Here is a 6241-nt window from a genome sequence, read left to right as displayed (position 1 = left end):
GCTGCACGATGTTGGGGCGTGAGCGGAAGACGGCCTAACGGTGTGCGGGACCGTAGCCCAGCTTCATGGAGACGGTTGCGAATGGTCCTCGCCGATACCCCAGGAGCAACAGTGTCCCTAATTTGCTGGGAAGTGGCGGTGCGGTCCCCTACGGCACTGCGTAGGATCCTACGGTCTTGGCGTGCATCCGTGCGTCGCTGCGGTCCGGTCCCAGGTCGACGGGCACGTGCACCTTCCGCCGACCACTGGCGACAACATCGATGTACTGTGGAGACCTCACGCCCCACGTGTTGAGCAATTCGGCGGTACGTCCACCCGGCCTCCCGCATGCCCACTATACGCCCTCGCTCAAAGTCCGTCAACTGCACATACGGTTCACGCCCACGCTGTCGCGGCATGCTACCAGTGTTAAAGACTGCGATGGAGCTCCGTATGCCACGGCAAACTGGCTGACACTGACGGCGGCGGTGCACAAATGCTGCGCAGCTAGCGCCATTCGACGGCCAACACCGCGGTTCCTGGTGTGTCCGCTGTGCCGTGCGTGTGATCATTGCTTGTACAGCCCTCTCGCAGTGTCCGGAGCAAGTATGGTGGGTCTGGCACACCGGTGTCAATGTGTTCTTTTTTCCATTTCCAGGAGTGTATTTATTTCGTTAGTCCTGTGATAGTTACCTGAGAAACAGATTATAGTGAGTCATCTGTGGGTCGAAGAAGTTCTCATTGAAACAGTTACACTCTAGAGTGCCTTGTGGTTCCGGTTTTGCTCCATTGCTTTTTTCGCTGTATAACATTGATGGTTCATTTCTGCTTCAATCTTGTAACCACGATGTCCTGTTGTATCAGTCGTGAAACATTCCTATAGCCGCATATTTTATGAATGATGATCTTTGTTCTCAATCGTGGCATAAAACTTTTGTCTTAAACTGAACCCTATGAAATCACAGGTAATCACGTCCATGAAACGTTCTCGAGCCGACTAAACGGTCCCACGACGAATCGGGCCGCTCTTCGTTGAATTCTCTCTGTCTCTTCTATCAGTTCTACCCGGAAAGGACCCCAGATTGACGAATAGAACTCAACAATCGGTCAAACAAGAGACTTCTTTCATGGAAGAGTTACGTTTCCCGTAAGTCTCATTGTGGCACCTGCTTTCCTACTATTAGTAGGTCGCTCTGATAGCTATTCCTAGGTATTTTAAGGTAGATACCGTTTGTAGAAATATGACATCAGTAGTGTAGGTGCTCAATAGTGGATTTCCTTTCTTAAGTATGCGCAATATGTTACATTTATTTATATTCGGGGTCAACTGAAACCTGGTACTCAAGGAAGGCACGACTCGGGTACGATTTTGGACGGGGCGGTAATCAGTTACTATTGGGTCATTTTTGCAATTACACACGTATATTTTAAAACAATAAATGCAGACTCAGAAAAAAAGATATCACAAGAATAGACAACTGTGTTATTAGTAGTGTTTTCAGCGCATTACAATTTACCAAATCAGCGTAAAACACAGACACAGAAAATAATGTTTTTAAAACAAGCCAATGTGATTGCAATTAGAATTTTAAGGCAAGTACCCACAGTCATTGCTGAAGCCTTGAACGCCAAGAATGGCAATTATAAAAAAATTAACAAACACACTGTAAAACAACAATGAAATAGCAAAGGTTAATTTAAAAAGACAGGCAACTGATCAGCAAAAAGGTGAAACAAAATGATGGTAAACTTGGTAGCACAACCATATGAACACGCTGTAACGACAAGAATGGCAATTATACAAAAAAATTTAGAAACATACAATAAAACAGCAAATACAAAAATAAAACACAAGGGCCTGTCACAGACGGTGCACCAGGAATTGACCTCTAAGAAGGTCGGGCAAAAAACACTTTCGTGAACAATGAGATAGGCAGCCAAGAGTTGCATTCACTTCACAAGATGGTAACTCAGACTAGTGGCAGTCTAACGAATGATTAATGATAATCTTACTGAGGCTACCTGACGTCCAATAAACCAAATGCAAAGATGTAAAAATACGCCAAAGCCGGAATCGGTGGTCTAGACTCCGTCCGCAGAGTACTGTGCTTAGAGCGCCCGGAACGAGAAAATAATCACTACCACCAGAGCAGAAGAAGCGCCAACCAACCTACAATCAAGAATGCTGTCAAGTTACACGCCTCACCAGACAGCATCGGCAAGGCGAGGAAACGTACACACGCCGTTACATACACTAACCCCCAGGGCAGGTAACTGAGGCGTTAGTGGCCACAAGGCAGGAAAAATACCGCTGGTTGAACTTAACAAATAGTAACAAATTGAACGCAATAAATATAAATCAGAAGTCCAGGAAAGCTAATCAGATCCGCCTTCCACAAGCACTCCACTCGCTGCTCTTCGCCTCGGCAACACTACGAGCAGCAACCCCAACCCAAGTCACTGGAGAATTGCAAGATCTTACAAAGATGGAGGTTTCGCTACATGAATCAAAGTTCGCTCAACTTAAAGCTTGCAGGATCCGGTTAACGACGAGGTCGTGAACCCTCGTGACCACAGGCGTTCAGTCCAGCAGTCCACGTGCGTCACCAGCGGTCCTGGCGTGTTTGGACACCGCACGGACCTGGTTCCTCCTGAGTCCCCAACAGAACTGCCCACTTACTCGATCCGGAAGAACCACGACGTCGCCCCAAAGATAGGGCCACAGTTACTACATATCGATAACCGCCGCTGCTGCCACTAGCGGACAGGCAACGCTTGTGAAACCAGGTGGCGCCAGTCAACACGAAAAGAAGACAAACAGCTGAACCACGTCAACTAAACGATATGGTATAGCCTCCAATGGAGGACGGAAACCTGCAAACAGCACCAACGCGAGCCCCAGCATGGCTCGTCAACTGCCGGATGCCGCACCACTCATGAACTAGATTATTTAGATACATTTTGAACAGTAACAGCCCTATAGAACTTTTGGGTGTTTGCTACACTAACATAAGCCTTACAACACTGCAATGAAATAGCAAACAATAAATTTATACAATTTTTATCTATTTCCTTATATTATAGCACTCCGTCTTTAGAACACAAGTGGCCCACCGGGACCATCCGTCCGCCGTGTCATCCTCAACTGAGGATGCGGATAGGAGGGGCGTGTGGTCAGCACACCGCTCTCCCGGTCGTTATGATGGTTTTCTTTGACCGGAGCCGCTACTATGCGGTCGAGTAGCTCCTCAATTGGCATCACGAGGCTGAGTGCACCCCGAAAAATGGCAACAACGCATGGCGGCCGGATGGTCACCCATCCAAGTGCAGGCCACGCCCGACAGTGCTTAACTTCGGTGATCTGACGGGAACCGGTGTATCCACTGCGGCAAGGCCGTTGCCATTTCCTTGTATTACATCACATAAGTAATTAGTCTTGGACTGCGACTGAAATTTTAATTTGCCACGATCTGAACAACTTGTATTTATTCTTGACCAGTTTTGATAGTTACAACCGTCATCCACTGGAAGACTGAACGAACAGCAGAGTCAACACGTAATATATACAGACGAAAATTAGAGTTTATCTCTGAACATCAGCATTGTATACAGTACTTACAAAATTATATTATCTTCTACTGTAAAAATGTAAATTTTTGATAGAAGACCATTTCATATACGAGTACAAAATGTAGCAATTACAAAACGTGGAATGCAACAAAACCAGATTTTGGCAGTAACTTGAAAAGCTTAGATAAGTTACACATACAATGATGACAGTTAAAAAGGGACTATCAGCTGAGGCCTATGTACCCTCAGGTATCCAGAGAGCTTAATATACAAAGCTAAAACAAAATTCTCATGAATTTCATAGAAAGTAAAATAATAAGCAGTGGTTCAGATATTGTTGAGAAAATATATTATTACAATAGATATGTAGAAGGTACAATAACTTTGACTGATGGAGCAGAACATATACATGAATTGTATAGCTTGTTCAACAATGTATACCCAAACTTAAATTTTGCAATAAAAACGTCAAAGAAAATAAGATTAATTTTCTTCACTTGACAATTTCCAAAGAAAACAAGCATTCTTTTTATATTTCTAGAAAACCTACCACCACTGATGTAATTATTCATGAGTCTTCTTGTCGTCCCTTTCGGTATAAACGAGACTATTTCCATGCAATGATTGCAGGAGTACTTCACTTTCCAGTGAGTGCGGAAAATGTAGCGACAAATCTGGAAGTTGTCAGATATGTCACAGTATGCAGTGGATATGATGCTAAATTTCTTGACAGAATATTCGGAAAGAAAGAATGAGGCAAGTCAACAATAACAAAGTCGTGCGGCTCAGGAATGTACCTGTAATTTACCTAAGCTTTTCAAGATATTGTCAGAATCTGGATGTTTTGCATTCCACGTTTTGTCATTGAGACACTTTATATATGAAAGCGTCTGGTATGAGAAATATGTATTTTGAGACCAATAAACATTATAACTTTGGGAGGATTGTGCACGTACGGCAGATGTGATGTTCAGAGGTACAACTCCAATTTTTCGACCAAGCGAGGTGGCACAGTGGTTAACACACTAGACCCACATTCGTACGACGACGGTTCAAACGCGCGTCCCGTCATCCAGATTTTGGTTTTCCGTGAGTGCCCTAAATCGCTGCAGGAAAATGTGGGGATGGTTCCTTTGAAAGGGCAAGGCCGATTTCCTTCACTATCCTTGACACAGACCGATCTCGAGCTCCTTCTTTAATGAGCTCAATGTCGACAGGATGTTAAACACAATGTTCCTTTCTTCTAATTTTTCAATTTTTATCAGTGTATGTTACACATGGTTTCTTCTGTTGGGCTGAAACAACCGAAACCGGTCAACAATAAATATACTTTACAAAGCTGATAACAAATAAAAGTACTAGTTTTGTACATGTCTCACAGCTGTAGCCAGTTACCTACACCAACTTTTTCATTGCCGTTTGGTACGAACAGTGTAATCAGAGAAGACGCAACATCTTTTGACTAAAAGGAAGCGAAAGCCATCGACTCACGGAGCTATTATCATTGGAAGCGTATAACTCACGGATACAATCAGATCTGTTTGCATTAGAGCCCCGATGTACCAAAAAACGACAAAGCAAAAAACCGGTATGAATCTCGCGATATTCCTTCCTGTTCCGGCCGGTTTTGGGGGGTCGGGTGGGGGCCAGGGGGCGGCGGCACAGCGTCACGTGAAAGGCGGCGGACGAAAACGGGTTGCCCGTAGCGAGACGAGCGGGCGCGCACCGCCGAGCCGACGTGTTTTTATGCGGGCCACATAAATTACAGACAGCCATGCGTGCTCGTATAATTTACGACAGCGCCGCCGGCCTTGCCGTCCGCCTCTTCCGATACAGGCATTCTGCAACAAAGCTTTTAATGGCAGCTACGATGGAACGATTTCGCGAATGTACGACCGCGCGAACAACACGGAGAACTTCGAGCGTGAAGGTGGGACTAGTAACGGCTTTCGCGACGCATTTCGTTACAGCAGACCATAACCCAATGTGGAATGCGGAATAACATTAGTTTATTGCTTCGACATGACACGCTGAAAATGTTGATTTTATCATGATCAGCATAGCTGTGCCAATAGCATCCGTACTCTGGCTGAGCGAGACGTGCGGTGGACCATTCTCTTGTCTGTTCCTCGATTTCCGTGCTCAGGATTTACTGGGAAGCATATTAGTAGGTTTCTGTCTCAAGTAGAGCCGCATGACTGTTTAGCTTGCATTAATGTTTCTCTCACTTTCATTGATATGTTGAGTGCACTGGAGGAAATAACAAGTGTACACCATAAAGCAACAGTTCGATGTTTATCAAACATGGTGCTGATTATCATCATATAGCAGGTATTAAATAAGAAACTTGCCATTTTCTCTTTCCTTTTGGAAATCATGCTTATCACAACTGGTGTAGCATATGGGCAGCAGTCAGTTAAAGAGTAGACTGGTTCAAATTTTTGGGTGAACATAAGTATCAGAATTTTAAGTGCAAGGAGATACAACCGACCTGGTCAAACAAGAAGTTCAGTTTCTTGTGCACTTCCTATTTTTGCTCACCTTGTAAACTTAAGATTATACCCACAGACATATTTCCATGTTTCTACTGAATACTATCGTACAGAATAATTTTCTCGATTAACTCATCATCTACAAAGTATTAACTGCACAAAGTAAGAAGAATATGAAGTGTTAACTAATAGTCGTTATG

At 44.3% G+C, this 6241-nt stretch overlaps 1 pseudogene; it reads right to left on the bottom strand.

Moving 5' to 3' along the window:
• Nucleotides 1-3264: 3264 nt before the first annotated feature.
• LOC126102228 (5S ribosomal RNA) lies at nucleotides 3265-3381 on the bottom strand (annotated as a pseudogene).
• Nucleotides 3382-6241: the final 2860 nt, after the last annotated feature.

This window comes from Schistocerca cancellata, chromosome 9 (assembly GCF_023864275.1).
Source record: "Schistocerca cancellata isolate TAMUIC-IGC-003103 chromosome 9, iqSchCanc2.1, whole genome shotgun sequence".
Taxonomy (NCBI): domain Eukaryota; kingdom Metazoa; phylum Arthropoda; class Insecta; order Orthoptera; family Acrididae; genus Schistocerca; species Schistocerca cancellata.
The sequence above is the reverse complement of the archived record's forward strand: the minus strand, read 5'-3'. Positions and strand labels throughout refer to the sequence as shown.